The sequence below is a fragment of the Peromyscus maniculatus genome, chromosome 23, assembly GCF_049852395.1.
Source record: "Peromyscus maniculatus bairdii isolate BWxNUB_F1_BW_parent chromosome 23, HU_Pman_BW_mat_3.1, whole genome shotgun sequence".
Taxonomy (NCBI): domain Eukaryota; kingdom Metazoa; phylum Chordata; class Mammalia; order Rodentia; family Cricetidae; genus Peromyscus; species Peromyscus maniculatus.
This window is the reverse complement of record NC_134874.1, coordinates 35071168-35095768: the sequence shown is the minus strand read 5'-3', so window position 1 is coordinate 35095768 and position 24601 is coordinate 35071168. Positions and strand designations below refer to the sequence as shown.

The 24601-nt window shown below is 42.3% G+C and overlaps 1 long non-coding RNA gene across 3 annotated transcripts in view; it reads left to right on the top strand.

Moving 5' to 3' along the window:
* LOC121826360 (uncharacterized) overlaps positions 1-24601 on the top strand; it is a 151094-nt gene that overhangs the window by 14042 nt on the left and 112451 nt on the right. For all 3 annotated transcript variants that reach the window (XR_013047817.1, XR_013047818.1, XR_013047816.1), the window contains one exon: positions 9759-9898. This is a non-coding gene — a long non-coding RNA (uncharacterized LOC121826360). The remainder of the gene's footprint in view (positions 1-9758; positions 9899-24601) is intronic.

Below are 24601 nucleotides of genomic sequence, written 5' to 3'. Positions count from 1 at the left end.
ACAAAAACAAAAAAAAACAAAAAAAAACCAAAAGAATAAGATATAAGAACTAGATAGTAAAAAGCCTGCCATGGCCATACAGTTCATAAGTAATATAAGTCTCTGTGTGTTTACTTGGGTCTGAGCAGCTGCAGGAGCTGGATAGACACAGAAAAACTCCAACTACAAGGGATAATTAAATCATGTTAGGCATAATTTTGAGCTGGTCTAATACATAATGTGTTTGTGTTGTACTTGGAATAATACCATGTTTAGACAATATTAAGACCTGGTTATTGTTTTACATTTGGAAATTAAACATGACATAAAAAGATATACTTGTGTATCAAGTTGACAAGAGTGCAATTGTGATAGCTATTTTTGTTTGTCAGATTTATTACATCTGGAATTCACTAAAATCCCAAAATGGAGGGGCATGCCTGTGAGGTACTTTTGCTTAATTTGAAGAGAGAAGATCCACATGTAATCCTGATCTTTGCATTAGGAAGACATTCCTTTAATCTGGATATTGATGAGGAAAGAAACACCTATAACTCAGATGTTTTGAGGCCCAAAACTTCAATTGTAATCGCAGCCAGGCCTCGTGCTGGAAGCCCATATAAAGAAATGGAAGAAGGCAGCTTTTGCTCTTTACCTGCTTGCTCTCACCTTGCTAACAAGTCCATGCGTTCACTGGCATTGGAGCCAACTGCTTTGGGATTCCAGACTATACTGCTGATGGGCTGAGACATCAAGCATAGTGGACTGAGCAACTCCTGGATTCGAGGACTTTGCCATTATAGCCAGTCAATGTTCACTTAGCTGGACCACAGCCTCTAAGTCATTCTAAAATATAGCCTTTTGTATATATAGAAATTCATTCTGTTACCCCATAAAACCCTGACCAATGCACCAGACAGGTATAGAACTTTTAGAGTAGTTTGGGCCTGACAACAGCCTTATCTCAGTTATAAATTCCACATGGTCATATTCTCTTAGCCTGCTTTTTATTTTTTTTTTCTTAAGAAATTTTCTACTCATTCCTCATGCTATCCACAGACCCCCCCCTCCCTCCTCCTACCTCACAGCCCTATTTCCCAAGCCACACCACATCTCCACATCCTACAAATCAAGGTCTCCCATCAGGAGTCAGCAGAGCCCAGCACACTGAGCCTAGGCAGGTCCAAGCCCCTTCCCACTGCAACAAGGCTGTGCAAGATGTCACAACACAGGCACCAGATTCCCAGAAGCCTGCCCATGCACCAGGGACAGATTCCGATACCCCTGCCTGGGTACCCCCCAATGAGTTCTAGCCAAACAACTGTCTTCCATGTTCAGAGGGCCTAGTCCAGTCCCATGGGGGCTCCACAGCCACCAGTCTACAGTTCATGGGTTTCCACTAGTGTGGCATAGTCCAGTCCCATGGGGGCTCCACAGCCACCAGTCCACAGTTCATGGGTTTCCACTAGTGTGGCATAGTCCAGTCCCATGGGGGCTCCACAGCCACCAGTCCACAGTTCATGGGTTTCCACTAGTGTGGCGTAGTCCAGTCCCATGGGGGCTCCACAGCCACCAGTCCACAGTTCATGGGTTTCCACTAGTGTGGCCAGTCATCTCTGCACATCCTCCCATCATAATCTTGACATCCTTTGCCTGCAGTATGTCTCCTCTCTCTCATCAATTGGATTCTGCACATCCTCCCATCATAATCTTGACATCCTTTGCCTGCAGTATGTCTCCTCTCTCTCATCAATTGGATTCTTGGAACTTAGCCTGGTGCCTGGCTGTGGATCTCTGTGTCTGCCTCCATCTGTCACTGGACAAAGGCTCTATGATGACAGATAGGTTATTTCCTAGACTGCTCACCAGAGTATACTGGTCCAGGAACCTTCTTGACCACTGCTAACAGACCCAGGTGGGGTCAACCCTGTGGATTATTGAGAGTCTCCCTAGCACCCTGCCTCTTCCTATTCCCATAATGTCCTCATCTATCATTGTATCTCCCTCTCTGCCCTCCCACTCTGTCCCTGTTCCAGCTTGACCCTCTCATTTCCCTATGTTCTCATCCCCCACTCCCCGCCCTCTGCCACCCCCCCACACCCAGTCCACTCATGTAGATCTCATCCACTTCTCCTTCACATGCTCATTCATGTGTCCCTCCTAGGGTCTTTCCCTGTTAGCTAGCCTCTATGGAGTTGTGGGTTGCAGTCTGGCCATCCCTTCCCTCCCATTTAGTATCCACTTATGAGTGAGTACATATTATGTTTGTCTTTCTGAGTCTGGGTTACCTTACTCAAGATGATATTTCCTAGATCCATCCATGTCTGCAAATTTCATGATATCATTGTTTTTTTACTGCTGAGTAGTACTGTGTATATGTGCCATATTTTATTATCTATTCTTCAGTTGAGGGTCATCTAGGTTGTTTCCAGGTTCTGGCTATTACAAATAGTGCTGCTATGAACATAGTTGAGCATGTGTCCTTGTGGTAAGATTGAGCATTCCTTGGGTATATACCCAAGAGTGGAATAACTGGGTCTTGAGGAAGACTAATTCCCAATTTTCAGAGAAACCGCCATACTCTTTTCTGGAGAAGCTGTACAAGTTTGCATTCCCACCAACAGTGGAGGAGTATTTCCCTTGCCCACATCCTTTCCAACATAAGCTGTCTTCAGTGTTTTTGATCATAGCTATTCTGACAGGTGTAAGATTAACCTGCTTTTTAGATGATGCTTTGATGCTAGCCTACAAGGTTTCTATAACTTCTAGGCAAGAAAGTAAAATGACACAAGTCTGAAATTTCTCAAATGGAACACACAGTAATCTAATTAAACAAGAAATTATATGAGATGGAGAGATTCTAGCTGAAGTGAGGAATAAAAAACCAGATGTCTTAGCTTCTGTGGGCCAAGACATGGCATAGCCCCACCACATGAAGACCAGAGGGCACGAGGTTCTTTTTATCCTTGATATGACAGCTCCAGTCTGGAGATCCACGGGATAACTTCTTTTACACATGAACTCTCTGACTCACTGTCAGTCTCAGGAGTCAGATCTATTCCAGAGGAGCTTCACAAGAGTCAATCAGTCATCTGGAAGAACTTTCTCAATATAATCTGAGATCTACTGTGGTAAAAGAGCAGCATCAACTACCTCTCTCCTTTTTTTAGTCTTGCACAGAATCACTCTGCACCAGAGACATGTGGCCCCATGCAGGCTCCATCCACTCCACATAGTCATGAGGTTCCTCCCAACATTGCTTATCTGGACCATCAAGAGGGATTCCTCACCCCACCTGCACCCCAGGACAGTCTTCTCAATTCTGCATTTCATCAGACAGTCTTAATACGTGTTGTCAACCTAGAAGAGATCTAGCAAATCTGTGCCAGTCTGACAGTGAGTGATACTGGGGCAGGATCTTGAACCTATGAGAGCCCTGCATGGATGTGTGGCAGCCTAAGACAGTTAGCATGCCTGTCCCAACAGGTTTCAAGAATCTTTTGGTTGGGAGTGATCCAATCCACCTAAGACAGCACACATGGCTGGGAGGACAAGGTCAATTGCAGGGACTGGAGAGATGGCTCATCCATGAAGAGCATTTATTGATGTTTCAGAAAACCCACAGGACAGCTAACAAACCTCTTTAACCTAAATTCCAGGTGGAATCTGCCCTCACCTGGCCTCTGTGGGAATTGCATTACATGGTGGCCAAACACCCTTAAGTATAAAGAAAAGCACCACAAAATATCCCAACATGTCTTTCAGGAAATTATCTCTTCTTCTCGGTTATCATTCATGTTATATTTCAGGAAAACTAGAGGCAGATTGCTTTTCATTTTCTGATTTTTTTTATACAATTTTAATGAATGTTCTTATTTCCTGAGAGGCCTAGAGCAATATACTTGTGTTTTCATTTAATTTGGTCTACATAATTATTTCGTGAACATGTGTATACAGTGTACCACATTTTCCTGGCAGCTAAATATATGACGTCAAGGATACAATATTTCTAGCTTTTCTATTATGTAGTGGGTATCCATGGAGTAGGCTATTCCATCCACATCCAAGGTGTCATCCTCCTGTGTAGCACTGAGATCCATGGCTGGGAAATCCTTATGCAGCCAAAGCTTCCTGAAACTTACTGAGATACATCCAAGCCTGTGAGTTCTGGGATTACAGCAGTGTGAAAACTCATCTGACTAAAGAAGAGTCTCAGAGTGAAATTTGAAATTGGATTTTATTCATAAAAATACATTCATTTTACTCAATGGGGTCTTTCAAAACAGCAGTCCTTATATACAATGTATAGCCTTAGCAAACTATTAAAACAGTGACAAGAATAAAAGAAATAAAAACAATTAACAAAACCTTAAACCAAAATGAAGAAAACCAAAATCTAAAGCATAAATATCCCAACATATAAACAAAAAAAATTAAGCAAATTTCAGGATCCTTTGGAATTTCATTATGAAAGAGCAAATGAGGTGAGGAACTGTCTTATTCTCTGCAGTGAATAATCTACAGTAACACTTGCCCATGACATGGCGTCAGCTTCAGCACTGCACTAGAGAATCTTATGGTTTTGGTGTGGTCTGTCTGGATGGAAGTGTGATGTTAACACAGTCTTCCTTGTCAAATTTCCATCACATATGGAGTCAGCTTGTCAAAGCCCTTGATAGTAAGTCCACTGAACTATGCTTGCTCACCCACATGTTCTCTCCATGTTGTTTTGCCCCTCACTGGGGCCACGTGCTGATGGATGTCAGGGTTCTTAGTAATTTGTGTTGTGTCCTCTGAATCTTAGACTATTTCTGATACAATCTTTTCTCTGGGAATAGTGAGCCAATGGATGGGGATCAGACTGTGGCTGGATGGCCTGATGGTAGGTTGATATTTGCCTCACTAGTGAGTTCACAGCTGAAAAGAGGAGGCCGTGAACCTGGAGTGTAGAATGTCATGCTTTCAAGGTGTCTCTGGCTTCTTCCAGCCTTCTCAGTTTTCTGAAGAGGTGCTGTCAGAGAAAATCAGCAAAGAAAATATGATTCAGAAACAGTTTTGCTTGCCACTGTCAGGAACAATCAGGGCCTATTCATCCCTAGTAAACAAAAGTTAAGGAAGAAAACACACCCCATGAACACCCTGGCTGCTGGGGATGGGGCTCCATGGTGGCTTACTTGCCTGGAACATAGTGTTTCTGCCCCAGCAGCTCCATCTGCAGGAGGCTCTCTTCCTGGGCTGTGGTCTGCTCCAGTTCCTGCTGGAGGTTTTCAAACTTACGGGAGGAAGGCAGCTGGGGCACAAGCCTGGTGGGGACCTGCCATATCAGCTTTTGAGCCCCCACCAGCTCTACTCAGCTAGACAATCAAGCATTACCTTTCAGCTGAGTTCATTCCCTGCTTCCCCAAGCAAAAGTGGTCAGAGAGCACCTGGGCAGGATTTTTTTTTTTTCCTCAGGTTTAAAAACTGCTAGAAATTGAACTGGATAATACACACTTTGCTGGATTGGAAAAAACAGCATATTTAGCCAACAGTCCAAAAACATCATTTTGGAGAAATATCAGTATGTCAAGGTCTGAGGCACAGGTCAGGAAAGATATCCCTGGCCTTGATTAGATCCACCTGTATGTGAACCGCCTGGAAAATTCTGTGCCTGCCCTCTAGTGGAGCCTGCACAGTAATGCAGAGAAGGCTCTGGTTATTCCTACAGCTCAGAACCCTGCATGGGATTACCTTGTCAGCTCCTACTCTGTTTATGACCAAGAGTAAATCTTCTCATGAGAAACTGATAAACACTGCAGAGAGCCTGCAGTCAGCAGAAGTGTGCTGTGTGCAAATCTGCAAAGGGTGGACACTTCTCTCTAAACGTGATGTTCCTGATGGAAAAGATGCAGGAGGACACACTTTCAATGATCCTCCTTTCCACGTTTCTGGCTGCCATGGGAATATTTGAGGGGAGATCTAATCTAAGAGATGAGACACTCACAGCATAGTAGAGGTCTCAGAAAGGAAGAAGGGGACACAGTCCCCATGAGACCAAGGAGAAGCATATTGTTTCCTGGTCATAATTCCTGTTGACTGAGCCAGCAAGGACACTCTGAGGGGTTCTTTCCCTGGCTGTAGCTGGGAGCTTTGCCAATTGACAAAACTCAAAGAGGACGGATATCCAGATACAGCGGACCCACTTGGATCCCCCTGCTTCTGGAAGCCTGGGCTCCTACCTCATCTGGGACACAGTGAAGTGATGCTGCAGCTTTACTGCCAAGTCCCTTTGCCTGGTGAGCAGCTCCTTCTGCTTCATCAGAGACTGAAGATTTTCCTCAAGTCTTTGATGTTGCTGTTCAATAGAAAATTGTGTTTTTTGGGGAGGTTGTCCTAACCATGTACATAAACATGCATTCTCTTTCTCTCCTCTCCTCTCCTCTCCTCTCCTCTCCTCTCCTCTCCTCTCCTCTCCTCTCCGCTTCTCTCTCTCTCTCTCTCTCTCTCTCTCTCTCTCTCTCTCTCTCTCTCTCTCTCTCTAGCACACACATGTATATGGATGCACACATATAAGCACACTACATTCCATCCACACTTAGTTTCCCAGATAACACTAATGTAAGAAGAGATCACCTGGGATACCATGGAGAAGAAAGTTACCTTTCATTAACCTACATCCTCTCTACCCTAATTCCTGCACAGAGGCAGGAAACACATGATGCTTTGAGCACAGGGATGTGGAGAGGATTGTGTATTTTTATTCAGTCTGGATAATTTTTCATTTTATTTTTAGTTTATATGTGCAGGTGTTCAGCCTGCCTGTGTATCTGTATAACATGTGCATGCCTGGTGACCTGGTAGAGGAACTCAGTGGGCAGATAAGTCAATGCAGTGCTTGCCTTGAAAGCCTGGACACAGACAGGTGAACACCTGGTTGCTTGATCTGTAATCTAAGCTCTCCTAGCAAGTTCCCCAGTCTGTGCATTGAAGGCATAGTTCCCCAGCACAGGACCACTGGATGGCAGTGGACCAACCCCTTGCTCTCACTCAGTGCTTCCCAGTGCCTCCAAGGAGGGCAGCTTCCTCTTAAAGAAGCTCTCTGTACCACAGGTTGCCTCAATTTAGGCCCAAAGGAATGAGCTCAGAAAACTAGAAAATCTCTACAATCCGGCATCTATATTAAACTTCCCTCCAAAGAAGTTGATTGTGTCAGGGATTTATTTGAGTAACAGAAGGTTGACTAACTCATGGCCAAATGACTGCATATATTATTCCATATTTAACAATATCCCATGGACCACATTGTATTTTTGCACTCATCAGTGATGGCTATCTGAAGAGTTTGTAGTTGGACTGTTCTGATGAGTCCTGCTGTATCCCTGTTGTCCCCTATTTTCCGTGGACACCACTTTCCATTCTGGAATCAATGCTCCACCCGAAGTCTGCAGTTCCACTTTCTGAATAATTGCACATAGCTTCTCACAGGGCTGCACCATTTTACACTACTAGCAATGTCTGAGAGATCTCATTTCTCCCAACTCTCCATCAGGCTGAATTAAACTCAGGATGAAGACTTTTGGAATAAAAGCAATTTCTGAGTGCTGCAGACACAATATGGAGTGGGTGCTTGAGAGTATGGTGATCCTAATTGGTGCCCAAAGACAACCTCATCTCACACATCAGCATAGCTGTGGGACTCCTGCTGGGCTGGAATACAGCCACAAGCCCCTCTGCAGTTCAGAATTTCTCTAAGAATAAAGTCCAGGCCAACCTCCAAGGACCAGGTTAGGTGAACCAAGGTTAGGCAAAGGTGAAAGGAAAATGGCAGCTGGCGATGAGGAGAAGAACAAAACAGGATGCAGGGAAGTCATCAGTGGTCAGCCTCCTTTCACCCAGAACATAGAAGGATACAATCCCACGGCAACCTTTCCTGCCTCTCAGTAGCCTCTTTCTCAACGTCATGAACCCCATTACTTTGTTTTTCTCCAGAGGATTTCTTTGCAGATAAATAATTCTTCCTCTACAAATACCATAAAAACTTTTAGCTTGCATCAGTTATATGGCCTTTGGTTGTAGTTAGCTGTGTGGACATGCAGAAGAATGGGCAACTCCATCTGTTCTTTGACTGAGGCAAAGTCATACTAACCAGATTAGGCACAGTACTTTCTCATTGAAATCCATCTCCATCAATCTTAAAGATGTTCCAATGTTCCATGAGAGAGTGAGCATACACATAGAGGTTCAAACACATGTTCTCATACCCCAAAGATACACATAACAACAACAACAACAAGAAGAACGCGCGCGCGCGCGCACACACACACACACACACACACACACACAAACACACAACTTTCTTGAATCCAGAAAGGCAAGGGAGAAGACTAGAATGTTGCAGCACCTTTTCTACTCCAGGGGGAGGTAGTGGGTCCTCTCTGCTGTCTACAAGCCCCTTAGACCCAGCCACGCTCTTCTGTCCTGGCCTGAACTTATTTCCCTTCCCAGGGAAGTTTTTATCACCAGACTCACTGATCATACAGAGAAGTAACAACCTCTGCACAACTGAGTTGGACCACAAAAGACCAAGTGCTGGGGGATGAAGGCAGGACATGAAGCCTCCTGATAGATTTAAGTTGACCCATTATAGTCTCCTCACTAAACTTACCCAGACTCCTTCACAGAAGACATTGACAGCACCAGAGAATGGAAGTCACCCATTGTCATTACCCAACAACTTTTGACATGATTACAGTGCACATTATATGAAAACAGCCCCAGGCCAGTCAGTGGAAGGCTACTTAGATCATCCACAGCACTTTTCTAAAATGCAGCACTCTATACAACTATGAGTTGGACTCTGTCCTAAGAGTGAGTATCAAAATGTCAGGTTCCATGTTATGAAGCCAGTAGACAAAACAGACCTTTCCTGGAAAGTTACCTCTATGTCATGAAAGAAAAGAAGTCTACTTTTTATATTTAAAGTAGCTCCATTGTTTGATTTTTGTTATTTATTATAAGTTGCATTAAATCCAAAGTAATAAAAATGTTTAAAAATTAAGAGAAACCAACAAGTCAGTTCTCTTTCTGACCAAATGAACCATTTAGCAACAAAATGAGACAGAATAATACAGGACGCTCTACTGTGAGGAGACAGGACATCCAAAGATCTGTGGCTATCCAGCTTAGACAGAACAGACATTTTCAGGTTCAGTGAGAGACTCGGGCTGAAGGGAATAAGGGAGAAAGCAACAGAGGACACTCGATGTCATCATCAGACCTTCCAAAACACCCACAGATGTATGTGCCCTCAGGTAGGCATACTCACACACAGACACAAATCCCTCCAATCATCAGTGATCAGAATGAAGTGAGGAGGACATCACACTGGATGAGGATGACATTGCCAGTTGGTTTTAAACTCCTCACAATAGCTGTTATAAGTTAGTCCCACAGTTCTGCATAATTTTGGACTAAAAATGCCTGGAGAAACATGCTGAGTCTCTGCAGGCTATGTTGATGCAGTTGGCTCAAATCTGCCACCCTGACCCTTGCCTGTCATAAGCCCTTGCCAAATCCCTTGACATCCAGTGAGCTTTAGAATGTAAGATCCAGGATGGGAGAACTGGCCAATGCCACTCACAGCAAACAGTACTGACAAACTGTTAATTTAGTTTCTGTCACTGTGAACCAAGAGCTTGGCCAGGTAAAGAGAACACCATGGCAGTCTGGGAACAAGAGGGTAAAATGCCATATGACACCCAAAAAGATGTCTATGAGACCCGGTCATTTGACTTTTTCAGGGGCGTTCCTCCTTCCATGCTGTGTCTGCCTCTGATCTCACATGACCCCTGCCAAGCAAAGGAGACCAAGACCCTTGACCTGAAACACTCGATCTCTTTGGCTCCCATCACAGCCCGGCTCCTCCCATCCTGACATACAGGTGAGTGATATGTGACTTATTTGTCTTCCTCAATGGACAGCAACTTCCAGCAGAGTAGTAGGATTTGCTTGCTCTAAAAGGCTAACTCCCAGAAAGATTTGTGAATGATCACAGAAGTGAACTAACTATTGGATGGGATGGGTCAGTTGGATAAGTGAGTAAATGGTTACATGGGTGTGAGTATATGTGTGTGTATGGTCAGACTGATGGCCAGGTTGGCCCTGCTGCTTCAACCTACCTGCAGCTGCCTTATCCAGAGGTCATAGATCTTCTCATGGGCCTCTTCACAGAGCCTCTTTGCCTCTGCATGGGACTCTTGTAGTAAAATCTGCTCCCCCTGCAACTTTTTCTTGTGCTCTAGCAACATTTTCACTTTTTCTTTCAACTGAGTCTGTTCACTCTGCTGACTGTAGAGGGTGCTGAAATATCACCAAAAATGATGAGCTCTGCCTCAATCTGCCACTCCTGCCTGGTATACCATGATTCCTGCAAGGTCCCATGTCCCTATCCCCAACAGCCCTGGGCTGGAACCCTCATTATCCATGGCAGCATCACTCAGGTGCAGGCCAAAGAAAGAGAATAGCCAAATTCCAGAAATATTTATACTACTTCTGAAGACCCTGACAGCAAAAGGGATCCATGTACCTCTGAAGACTTGATCTGCTACCTCCTGAACTCACATCTTGGTACTTAACTGTTCACAGTATTGGGAAAACATGAGCAGGTAGAGGGAAACCATGCTCTGAGGGAGACAGAAGACCTATCTGGAATATATTCCATCCATGTGTCCCATAGAAAACAGCTCTCTAAGCTCCTGTCAGAGCCACAAAAGCCATGGTGCAAACCATGTTTTCTGTCTAGAAGTTCCAGAAGCTGACAGGGAAATGTTGAGAGGGGCTCTCAGACTCTTCACACTTAAGAGAACTCAGTCTAGGAGGCACAAGTCCAAGAGCTATAAGGCAGGCTGCTTTCTAAGAGGTAAACAGACTAGAACCACAGCCCTCACTTTGCTTTAAAGGTGGAGAAGGGAAGGAGATGCTGTGGGATATATTTCTGTATGCCGTGAATATGTATTGCCTCCATGGGTTAATAAATAACCTGCTTTGTCCTATGGCAAGGCAGGAAGGAGCCAGGCAGGAAAATCCAGGAGAGACAGAGAAGAAAGGCAGAGGTGGAGGAGATGCCAGCTGCCACCCAAGGAGCAACATGCCAACAGCCTGGCAATGTAGCAGCCAAATGGGAAAACACAGATGAATAAAATTGGGTTAATTTAAGATGATAGAACTAGCTAGCCTGAAACTTAAGCCATTGGGCATAGAGTTTGTAAGTAATGTGAGCCTCTGTGGGTTTATTTGGGCTATTTGCCTGCAGAAGGCAGGAGGGACAGATTCCTCCTGACAGCAGGGTCAGGCAGGACTGGAGAAACTTCAGACAACAACAAGCAGTCCTAACCAAGTTCTGGAGTTCACCCAAGTCAGGCACTCACTGGTAGGTTTTGGTCTTCTCACTCAGCTCTTTGTACTTGTACAAGACCTCACTAAACTCCTTGGGTAATTTCTTCACATCTGACATATCCTTCTTATGCTCTGTGTTCTGCATCTCATGCTCCGAATTCAGCCTGTGGTAGGGAGTAGCCCCAGGAACAACTAACCCTGTGATCATAGGCCTCAGGGAGCCCATGAATTAAGGTTGTATTTTGTACTACCCTAGCCTACTGGATGTCACACCCTGAATGTACTGGGAACTCTTGATGTGCATTAGACTTGCTACCCTGCCCCAGGTCCAGGAAAGGCTGGTTGTCAACAGGGAGGGAGACAGGGCTCCATGAGCTCCCTCAGTAGGCCTGGAGAGGTAGAGTAGCTCTCTAAGAAGGTCCACCGGCGTGGGCATCCCTGAAATCTGCAATGACATTTCCACTGTCGTGAGAACAGAAATGCTTTGTCCTTACAAGGGTACCCAGACTCATCATCAATATTGCCATGGAGGAGGCACTCCATGAGCATGGCTTATAAACTCCCAAGGGGATTCGAAGAATCACCAGGGTGAGCACAAAGACTGAGAACTGTGATGTTCAAAGTGGAACTCCCTTATCTCAGCACTTATATCACCTGAAATCTTTGAAACAGGCAAATCCTCAGGCCTACTATTAATCTCTAACTCACAAGATCTGAAGGGACCTTGTGCCCCCATACACACACAATGTAAGGGAGCCTCTCAGAGACAGTACAGAACACACTGAGACACCAAATCCTTAGCACAAAGATATGCGTTTCCCCAGCAGGGTAAGCATGGCATTGGGAGCCTGCCTCTGGATCAGGCAAAGGCAGACAACACACAGCAGGCTTTTTTCCACAGTGGGATTTTAAATAGAAAGGTTAAGTCTCTGCTAGGGTGAGTTGCTGAGATCTGATTGGTCAGGTTGGCAAGTGTAGCCGAGAAATGAATTTTTATGGTTGGACTTTGATGTTTAGTTTCAAGAATGAGTTGGTGTCCACAAAAGGGAATGAACTCTGGAGACTAAATTAAGGAATGTAATCTAATGGTTTATTAAGGGAGAGGGAGGTGAAAAGGGCAAAACCTGCCACTGCCATGATTACAATGTTTGGGCCCCTTAGAGGGCAATTCACATGCACACAAACCCACACACAGTATGTCAGAGAAATGCAGCTGGGTGGCATTGTCTCACAGTACAAGGAACAAGACCAGAGAGGAGCAGGGATGGACTCCAGCCCTTCCAGTCACACACAGATGGAATAAGTAGGACCACCAGGTTCTTCAAGCTGCTTCCAGAGCAACAAGCAAAAGTAAATATCTTGTCAAATACAGAGACTCAGGTTAAACTCAGAGCACCCAGCATCTCCTACAAACCAACACCTGTCAAGGCATCTTGAAATGCATGTTGTGATCTTACACCCTACTGCCCCTCTCTGTGGATTGTGATTCAGGCCACAGGCTGTGGGTTTCATTAGGAGGAATCAGAACAGCCTGTGTCCCATCTCACTCCTACAGGCTTCAGTTCTGCCTCTCAGATGCATTCAGGGAAATTTGTTTGTGCAGGTAGCCCTGCAGGTACAGCTTCCAGTGACCCAAGGACTGCTGGAATTGACACAATAGGGTCAAGACATTCACCAGAGAACAGGGCATGATGAATACCTGTTGTTCAACTCATTGTTGTAATGGGCCAGGAATTCACGCAGTTCATTCCTGTCATTGGTCATCATCTGTAGCTGAAGTTTCAGTTTTTCCACCTGGTTCATCTGCTGCTCCTGCTCAGTGAGGAAGAAGGGTGTGGATGATGCCTTCCTAGCAGGCCCTGTAGGTACATAAACACAAGTGAATTTGTATAGATGAATGGCATAAGCCAAGAAGATCATGTGGAGTCCCAAGAGGAGGCCTGAGGAAGATGAAAATGCATGGAACCCAGTGAAGCCCTCAAAGATCAGAGTAGCTATTCTTAAGCTGGTCCTCAAAACCCATGTGTCTGTCTCTAATCTCTTTGGCTAGATATATGCCTGCCCCTACTGCAGGCCCCCTGGCCCTGAAAGACATAAGCAAGGCCAGCCATGTATGTTTGGAATTGTCAGCTCATACCTGATGTGTGGTGGTATTGTGTTCCCCAACATATTGTGCACCCTAATAAACTTATCTGGGTTCAGAGATCGGAACAGCCACTAGATACAGAGGCTAAAAATTGGTGGCACTCATGGTTTAATCCTATCCTTCCAGAGGCAGAAATCCCTCTGGATCTTTGTGAGTTCAAGGCCACATTGAAAACAGCCAGGCATGGTAACTCACGCCTTTAATCCCAGGGAGTGATGGCGGAAAGCAGAAAGGTATATTAGGCATGAGGACCAGAAACTAGAAGCTTTTGGCTGGTTAAGCATTCAGGCTTTTGAGCAGCAGTTCAGCTGAGAGCCATTAGGATGAGGACACAGAAGGTTCCAGACTGAGGAAACAGGATCAGCTGAGGAACTGTTGAGGTGAGGAAGCAGTGGCTTGTTCTGCTTCTCTGATCTTCCAGCATTCACCCCAATACTTGGCTCAGGTTTGATTTTATTAATAAGAATTGTAAGATTCATGCTACACTGATGTGATGCAAGGAAGTCCAGGAGTCCCTAGTGCTTTTCACCTCACAGCCCTGATAACCTGTGTCCAAGACTAAAAGGAACTGAATGTCTCAGACCTGGGTAAGTGGATGGAAAGTTTCCCTCCTTGGTATTTACATCAGATATAAAGTGCAACAACATCCCATTCTGATACCGCATTAGTGGTTCTGGGCCTCCTGTTTCATTCTTTGCCACTCAGAATGAACTGAAGGAAGTCACAGCACAGCAGCTGCAGCCTTGACCTTTCCTGTCCCTCTGCCAACTAACCATCAGGAATCCTTCACTTTGGATCTGCTCTTTAGGAACCCAGATAAGCAGCATAGGCCCATTGCTTCATGATCACAGCTACTGAACCCCATTAGTAGAAGGTCCAGTTCTAGCCTCACCTCCTCCATAGGAAACTAGGGCTCTCTCTGTCAATCAGTGTGATCAGTCTTGCCAACATATCAATTTGATGAACAATATAAGCACTTAGTGAATGCCTCAAGGGCAGTTGGCATTGCCACAACACTGGTGGTTTCACAGAAGATGCCAAGGGCTCTCCAGGATACAATAGAATTTCTAGAGGATGGACTGTTAGGGCCACTGCCAATGGTCATCACCTATCTGATAACAAGCTCTTCCCTAATTCACCAATAGTCAAGCTGCCCTTTCCAGGAGCCTCTCCTGAGACACAGGGGAAGGCCTTCAGCACCTCCTCCTTCCAATCCCGAGATCTCTCAGATTCATTAGAATCTAGTTCATTCTAATTCAATAGTTCATCATGTGTGGAGAGCAATACTCATTTTCAAACACCACCCTGGAATGGCTCTTCTCATCCTGATGATTGCCAGCTAATAAGATGAGAAATTAAGAATGGGAAGAAATTAGCTCAGGACAATGGGGAGGGAAAATCAGTTCCATGAGGTGAACAAGCACATCAGAGAAGATCCACGGGGCTGTTACATTTATTGTGGTGGTGGAGGATTATGTGGGTCCTGTCAGAACAATGATAAGTCACACAGGTAACGATGAAACTTTTGCCAAAAGCCATCATGATGTTAGCAAAAGTGTTAACTACTGATAAGTATGACCGAAAGTACCTAACAACTGGGCATCCATAGGTGAGCCCTCAGACACCAAGGACAAATACTTACAGGAAGAGTGATGTCCCAGTCCTGCACTCAAGGTAGAGGAAAGAGGACTGGCTAGTGAGAGGGCAGGAACTCAGAAACCTTAAGGGTCTCTGACATGCAGCAATGCTTGGTGGCTCCTGCCCTGCTAGAGATTATTTAAAATGTGAGACTCTCTAGCTCTGGCCAGGGGACTTTACTCTCCCTTTTTTTAGTGACACACACCAAAAGAAATCCAGTGTGGGTGAAGTGCAGGGCTGGAACTGAAACCTCTTTAGTCCCTCTGTGCTTCCTTCCCACTCAGAGTGAAAGCAGAGTGCCCTCAACAGAGCAGCTTCAGCCTTGACCATCCCTAGCTCTCTACAAACTAACCATGGAAAATCCTCAACTCTGGCTCTGCTCTTGAAGAAATCAGAGGACCAGGATAGGCCCATCATTTGTTCCTAGAAACTCTCCCTTCCTGAGCCCCACTCCTGAAAGGATCAGCTGAAGCCTTCCTCCTTCAGGAAGCTCCCCTTCCCTTTCCCAGGACTCACTGTGCTTTCCCCAAAACCATTTGTTTCTTGGTGTGTGACATGGAGACTGAAGGCCAACTTCCTTCTGCCTCCGTTTGATCTCCCTGTGCTTGCCATCCTGTCTCCCAAGAATCCTGTTCAGTCTAGTCAGCATGTCTGTCAGTGAAACAGGAGACACTGCACCAATGCCCCCAATGACAGTTGGTGTTGCCACAACACTGGTGACATCACATGGAATGCCAGGGCTCTCCAGGAGACAGTAGAATGTCCATGTGCTAACGTCACATGGTATCTGCTACCATTTGCTTTGCATTTAATATCCATTTAAAAGTAAGCACATACCATATTTGACTTTCTGGGTCTGTGTTACCTCCCTCAGTATCTTCTTCCATCCATTTGCCTACAAATTTCATGATGTCACTATTTTTTTTTAACCACTGGGTAATATTCCATTGTGTAAAGGTACCACATTTATATTATTATATCCTTCACTTGAGGGCCATCTAGGTTGTTTCCTGGTCCTGGCTATTACAAATAATGCTGCTATAAACATGTTTGAGCAAGTGACCTATGGCATGATTGAGCATCCTTTGGGTATATGCCCAAGAGTGGTATAGCTGTGTCTTAATATAGGTAGATTCCTAACTTTCTGAGGCACTGCCCTACTGATTTTCTGAATGGCTGTACAAGTTTGCACTCCACCAAAAGTGGAGGAGTGTTCCCCTTGCTCCACATCCTCTCCAACATAAGATGTCATTAATGGACTTGATCTTAGTCATTCTGATAGGTATAAGATGGTATCAGTGTCATTTTGATTTTCATTTGCCTGATGGCTAAGGATTTTGAGCAATTCCTTAAATTTCTTTTTGCCATTTAATATTCTTCTGTTTCAAATTCTCTGTTTATATATATACATCATTTTTTAAATTGGATTATTTGGTAATTTGATTTCTACTTTTTTGAGTTCCTTATATATTTTGGAGATCATCTCTCTGTCAGATGTGGGCTTGTGAAGATCTTTTCCCATTCTGTGGGCTGTCGTTTTGTCTTGTTGACCCTGTGTAGCAAAAATCTTAACAGTTCATATTAATAAAAACAAACCTGGAGCCAGGTATTGGGGTGAATGCTGAAAGATCAGAGAAATTCTTTATGTACTTTGGAGATCAGCTCTCTGTCATATGTGGGGTTGGTGAAGATCTTTTCCCATTTTGTAGGCTGTTGTTTTGTCTTATTGACTTTGTCCTTTGCCCTACAAAATTCTCAATTTCAGGAGGTCCCATTTATTAATTGTTGCTCTCAGTGTCTGTGCTCCTTGTGTTTTATTTACAAAGTGGTCTCCTGTGCCAGTACATTCAAGACTACTTCCTACTTTCTCTTCTATCAAGTTCAGTGTAACTGAATTTATGTTGAGGTTTTAATCCACTTGGACTTGACTTTTGTACATGGTGACAGATATGGATCTATTTCCAATCTTCTATATGTTGACATCCAGTTATGCCAGCACCATTTGTTGAAGATGATTTCTTTTTTCCATGGTACAGTTTTGGCTTCTTTGTCAAAAATCATATGTTCATAGGTGTGTGTGTGTTAATGTCAGCGTCTTCAGTTTAATTCCATTGGTCCCCATGTCGGTTTTTATGCCTATATCAAGCTGTTTTTTTTTTTTTTATTACGTTGGTCTATCGTAGAGCTTGAAGTCAGGGATCGTGATGCCTGTAGAGGTTGCTTTATTAGACAGGATTCTTTTAGCTATCCTGGGTTTTTTGTTTTTCTTTTTTTGATATTTATTTATTTAATTACTTATTTTTTATTTATTTATTATGCATACAGTGTTCTGCCTGCATATATCCCTGAATACCAGAAGAGGGCACCAGATTTCATTACAGATGGTTATAAATCATCATGTGGTTGCTGGGAATTGAACTCAGGACCTCTGCAAGAACAGCCAGTGCTCTTAACTTCTGAGCCATCTCTCCAGCCCAGGTTTTTTTTTTTTTTTTCCATATGAAGTGAAGTGTTGTTATTTCCAAGTCTGTGAAGAATTGTGTTGAGATTTTGATGGGGATCACATAGAATCTATAGATTGCTTTTGGTAAGTACCAATTTTGCTGTTAATTCTACCTATCCATGAGCATGGGAGATCTTTCCATTTTCTAATATCTGCTTTGATTTCTTTTTTCAGAGACCTAAAGTTCTTATCATACAGGTCTTTCACTTGCTTATTTAGAATTACCCCAAGGAATTTTATATTATTTATGGCTATTGTAAAGGGTGATATTTCTCTGATTTCTTTCTCAGCCCATTTATCATTTGTTTATAGGAGGGCTACTGATTTTTTTGAGTTAACCTTGTATTCTGCCACATTACTAATAGGAGTTTATCAGCTGTAGGAGTTCCCTGGTAAAATTTTTGCGGTCACTTATGTATACTATCATATTGTATCCCATTGATCTCCTTTTGTTGTCTTATTGCTCTAACTAGAACTTCAAGTACTATATTGAATAAATATGGGGAGAGTGGACAGCCTTGGCTTTTTCCTGATTTTAGTGGAAGCGCTTTAAATTTACCTCAATTTAATTTAATGTTGACTGTCAGCTTGCTGTAAATTGCCTTTGTTATATGTAGGTATGTTTCTTGTATTTCAGATTTCTCTAGAACCTTTATCATGAAGGGGTGTTGGATTTTGTCAAAGGCTTTTTCAGCATCTAATGAGATGATCATATTTTTTTTTTTCTTTCAGTTTGTTTATGTGTTGTATTACATTGACAGATTTTTGTTGTTGTTGTTGTTGAACCACCCTTGTATGCCTGTGATGAAGCCTAATTGGTCATGGTAGATATTTTTTATTGGGTTTTGGGATTCAGTTTTCCAGTATTTTATTTGTTGAGTGGTCTTGAACATTTGTATAGATAGCAACCCTTCAGCTGAGTCTTCTTCTAGCTATTTGCAAAGTTCCCAAGGTAGAAGAAAACTTTGCTGCTCTGAGCATTACAAAGGAAGTATTTGGTTATGAGTGTTCCTCCTTTCACTGAATTATTCCAGGATTCCTATGTCTGGGTGGTGACATTATATGCCATAGTCACTCATATTAAATCCATTTATGTATGAGGTGAAATTTAAGGATGAGAACATCATCCTGAACATTCAGGTCCTGGTATTTTGTCAAACATCGTCAGCTCTAGAGGCAGTTTCAGGTAAGTGAAGGTTCTAGATTGGGTTCATATGTCAGTGGGAAGTTGTGGCCACCTTTCCAGCAGGGGCCTCATCCATCCACTCTTTCCTATACACAGAAGCATTTTCCATGAATGCTCATGGAGATGGATGTGCAAAAGAGCCATGCCAAGAATCTGCTCAAGAAACACATTTCATGTGGTGGTGCACACCCCCAGTGTCATTTACTCAGGAGGTCCAGGCAGGTGTAACCCTTGAACTTGGGGCTTTGAGATCATCCTGGGCATCATAGTAAAGACCAGCCACAAAAAATACACATGATAAACTTAGTGTTGAATTACATTTTTTTTTCCTATTGTATGTTTCTCCCCTAGTCTAGGGATGTAGGTCAATGGGTCGGTTGTTTACCTAGCGTGCACATGGTCCTGAACGCCATCCTCAGCACTCACACAATAGGGCATGGTGCTGCCTGCCTGTAATTGAAGGACATGGGAGGCGAAGGCTGAAGGATCAGAAGTTCTAGGTCATCCTTGCTACACAGTGAGTAAAAGGCCATCCAGGAGTACACGAGACCCTGCCTCATTAAGACAAACACTGTACTGTCTCTCACACAGGTATTCTGGCTTTGAATATTTTCTTTTGTGTGTTTTGGAGTACATGTGGAAGCCAGGTAATTAGAGACAGGCCATTGGGGATGGACTCGTGAGGCAGGTGGATACAGGTAAAAAAAAAAATCAAGGTAGAGAGGTGAAATGCTCAGAGTGGAAATGTTCAAACATGGATGGGGAAGTGACGCATTCAGAAAAGACTTAACTAGAATGAAGGGCATATAAAAAAGCTATAAGAAAACCTACATCTTTTGATAGGTATGGTATGGTAACCCAAAAGAGGGGCTCTGAAGGATGAAGAGGAGTTTGTTTGTGAGACTGGCCAGTAGAAGGAGGGTGTGGTAGCCCTCACTGCCTGCTGATTTCTTCTCTTTCCTGGGAACAAAGCACTCCTGGAAGACAATGGTGTTTGGAGGAGCCTTGAAGCAAGCTGCTTCCTTCTGCTGCTTTGATTTTTCCTCTAGCTTTACTTCCACATCTCAGCCTTATAGGTACCTCTCTTGTCTGTCTCCAGGGAGAAAGGCTCAGCTGGAGTCACATTCTTTACCTTTTTCTCTGACAAGTTAATGGTGTCAAAATGGGGCATAGGAAGGGCCTTGAACTTGGGCACCTCCCCTTTCTGCATTTCTTTTATTTTCTTCTCCTTCTGCAACTGGTGCTCTTTGTCCTCTGTATCAAAGGAAAAGGGCCACCTCCATGTTTCTTACCTCTGGGAGGTGGGGCTTATAAGGCTAAGGCGCCCCATAGTGTGGCACAGTTTGAGCTCTTTTCTATCCTATACATCTAAGTGGATCTTTTAACCATGTGTGATTTTTCTATTGCTGTATTTTGTTCTTTTATAAAGTATTTGTAAACAAGTCTAATCACACAATATTAGAGAAATTCCTTGTATTATTATAATATTATAATCTATATCTATATCTATATAATATTAATATCTATGATATTAATATAATATTATTTATAACATTATAATATTATATAATATAATATTATATTATATTATTATAATATAATAATATTATATTAATATAATATTAATATCTATATTATAATCTATATCTATATAATATTAATATCTATAATATTAGAGAAATTCCTTGTATTAATGTTACCACCTTCCTCAGAAATGTAGTTAAGTACCAGAAACTGCTAAAATTCTCATGAGAGATGGTTTTCCAAAACTGTTAATAATTTATATTTAATATTTTATTTATTTTCTCATTTATTTTTGAGTCATGGTTTTATTATATAGTCCTGGCTAGCCAGGAACATGTTATATAAATGTGTATTCCAACTCACAGAGATCCTCCTGTCTCTGTTTCCTGAGTGCTAGGATTAAAGTAAAGGCATGTACCACCAACCCTGGATGGAATTCATTTACCAAAATATTAATTTTTAATAAAAATTTTAATTTAACAACTGTCTAGCCATTTGTTGATTGTTTTCCTTAAATACCAACACCTTCTTGGTACACAATCAACAGGAGAGTTGGAAGCAGAGGCATAGGCTAATATGTCAGATTGCCTTTAAATCCACCTATGTGAAAATTTGATTCAGTGTGTTGTGCCCCCGAGTAAGACCACCACAGTGCCAATATCTGACTAAAGCACACAGGGGTTTGTTAATAACAAAACAAGCCCGAGCTTTGTCCAAGGCCAACACTTAACACAGCAAGTGGAGGAGGATGGCCCCGAGCACTCACTTCAAGGAATTTCTACAAGAAAGAATTATGTGAAGAGAGTTACATATCTCAGAATTGGATGAGAGGCCTAGGGGTGAGGTAATTCTTTGAAGTTACTGGCTGAACTATAAGCATGAGGTTATTGATGGCTAACAGGATGCAGGGTATCTACAGAGACATAATTTTTTACTCCCTATGTCCTGCTTTTGCTGAGCCCAGGATATATACATTCAGATTTATTGTTCCAATCCTATTCTCCCATGAGTTTAACTCCTGGTCAGTTGAGTCCATTACTCCCCATATCCTGTGTTACCAAAACCAAGATATACAGATTTATTATTCCAGCCTTATCTTTCCACGAGTTCAACTTCTGGTCAGTTCTAAAATTGCTGGATTTTTAGAGGATGGGGAGGGAGCATCTCTCAAGAGGGCTACTGATTTTTCCCTTAAATTCCCTCCTCTCCTAGTAACTCAAGGACACCCAGTCATGAGTTGTCAATACCTAGTTTGCAAATATGTACCTTAAGTCTAATGGCCCATTTTTAAATCTTGGTTGAGGATCTCATATTGAGTTTGAGTCTTTTGCACCATTATTTTGGTGGTCTCCAAACTTTTTCTGATGAACTGCATCAGCTTTTTACAAGGTAAGGCCCACAGGTTAATATGAGGGCTAGTAGCAGCAGTGGTCCCAAAAGAATGGAGGTTAGAGTTGTTAGCCAGGGGGAACTGTTATACCAAGATTCGAACCATCCCTGGCCAGCTTCCCTGTCCCTCTTTCACTTGTTGAGGCCTTTTCTTACTTTGGCCAGAGAGTCCTTAACCAGCCTGGAGTGATCTATATAAAAACATCATTTCTCTCCCAGGGCTGCACATAGTCCCCCTTGTTGTCAGACTTGGAGGTCGAGCCCTAGCCTATTCTGTAACATGATCTCAGAAAGCAAGGTGAGGGATTCTAGCATCATCAGTTTAGTGGCATCCAAACAGGAATGATTGTTTAGATAAGACTTCAATGATGTAAGAGCCAACAGCAATTAGCAGAAGCAGAAGGGCCAAAAGCCCTGTGTTGGCTGACAGAGTTCCTTATCCTGAAGGAACTTGGAAATGAAAATAGGGACCAGTTATTATTTTATCTCAGGTTCTCTATGACAAGAATGTTTTTTTTTTTTTTCTATCTAATGTTCCAGAAGGGAATAAGGGAGATATTTTCGTTTCTGTAATTACTTCCTGCTCATGTTGGGACATTGTTGGGTCCTAGAAAGCCAGAATGTTAGTCAAAAGCAAGGAAGGGATTTAGAAGCATCTGATTCATTGACCAGCTGAAGAAACAGCATTTATATTGGCTGGATTGGTCCATATCAGTTTTCAGCAAGTCCATGTGTCACAGGCTGAAGTCAGTAGCTGATGCCTGGATCTGTCTGCCAGCCAAATGGAAGCCCACTGAAACAGATGTAGACTAGAGACAAAAGTTAACTTATTTGGAATTTTTAGGCCCACAGCCTTAGTAAATATATTGGTGTTATCAATCAGTAGTGAAATACATATTGTAGAAAACGCAGGTAACAGGAATCTGTCTGTAAGTCTACAATCAGAAGATAACCATAAGAAATCCAAAATCTTGAGCTCATAATCCAAACAGTAAGCAGTTATTGCTCTATTATCTTATCAGAATTCTATTAATGTTAAATTCTGACCTTTTTAAGTTTTAATGCAATGACAGTATGGTAAAGGAAAGAAATTTTGTAGTATCTTTTATAAGAACAGCCACTTCAAATTATGTTTAAAACCTGTTTGTCCCTTAATATGAAGCTTGTAAGGCAAACCTGTTTGTTTCTCTTTTTCTTTTCAGGAGACCTAGTAGCTTTAATTATTTATTCATTGTTCAACGAATTAATAAGGTAGCTGCAACCCCATGGAAGACTCTGGTTGCCTGATGTTGCTAAGCTGACAAAGTTGTAGCTACCTAATCGTCAATGCCATCAGAGATCTGAGAAGGATAAATTTTACCTGAGAACAGACTTCCAATCTATTAAAGAATGGCAGAGACTATTCATTGCCCAGACTGCCATCATCCCAGGCTCCTGTATAGTCTTCATAGTCTTGGCAGGACAGGTGTCAGGACAGCATCAGTCTTGGCTGCTGGGCCCATACAGTTAAAGTTCCCTGTGTAGGGGCAACTTTGGGAAAGACTGAGCTTATCTTGTCAGTGTCTCATATGTCCATTCTAGGCCAGATCCCTGGCAGATGGTGTTGAGTCTGGGTGTCATCGTTTCATTGTTCCATGTCTTCTTGGAAACCTTGAGAGTTAAAGCTAGAAGCTGGGAGTTTCTGTTTGTTCTAGTGAGCTAATAAGCTTTTTATCAAATAATTTAAATGCCATATTCATCAGACCTTTGACAGGTTTGAGGACCATTGTCTATTAAATATATCTGAGCTAAACAAATCTAGTCCTAATCTTGAAAACATCTCCAAGTTTGGTAACAATAACCAAGTCAATTTGTTATCCTGTAGATATATTAGTCAAATGGACCTCTCAGGTTCTGTTTTATTTCTTTTTTAATAGCTTATTGTTACATATGAGTTAACAGTTTATGCTTTATACTAGTATCTGGATGGCCAGATGACTAGTATTAGCATGTATTCCTTAATACAAATGACATGCAAACTCAGACATACAAAAGCAAACATACATGTGGCTACATTTTTATCCATACCTGCAGAGTAGACAGTCATTTTTAAAACTATAAACCTTTGGAGTCTCAGTGTAACAGCAGAATAGCAAGAGAAAGAAATCCAGAACATGTTTTATTTTTTATACATCTCAAATCATTTTTTATCATTACTTAAGCCTTTTTATCCTCAAACTTTTATAACTGGCTTTTACATAGTCTAATAACTTGCATTTCATATACGTTCCTTCTTCCCAAAACATTCTTTTTATATTTCCATACCTAAAACATTTATATCTTAGACCCCATATAAACTTTATTTATATTCAAATCTCATAACTTATTTAAAATTTAAAGTTTCACATTTTTATATCTTAAACTACTTCCTCAGACCCAGTACAGTATGTATTCAGTCTCTAATGACATACTTAAGTCTTTAAATTTTTATAAAAATATTATATCTTAAAATATCTTTTTTCTGTTTAATTCATTGAGTTATCCTCTACTTGGAATCTGATACAGTTTTTTCTTATCTTAACCAATAATAATTTGTAACCAATTCTCTTAAATGATGGCAAGTATTTGTAACCCATTGAACTGAAATGACCAAAATCCATGTATTTTGTGTGTGTATGTGGAAACAAAATCATAATTTTTTAAAACGTAATGTATCTTTAACATTTTTTTCTAAGCATTACCAGGACAGAAGAGGTTTAACATGGGAAGCTAATGATGAACTTGGCTTAAGAAGGAGGGGAGGGGGATTTAGATTCAGAGTGTGCAGGCAGTAAACTCCCAACCTCACCTATCTCCCCCACCTCTGCCTGCCTGTAGAGAGAAT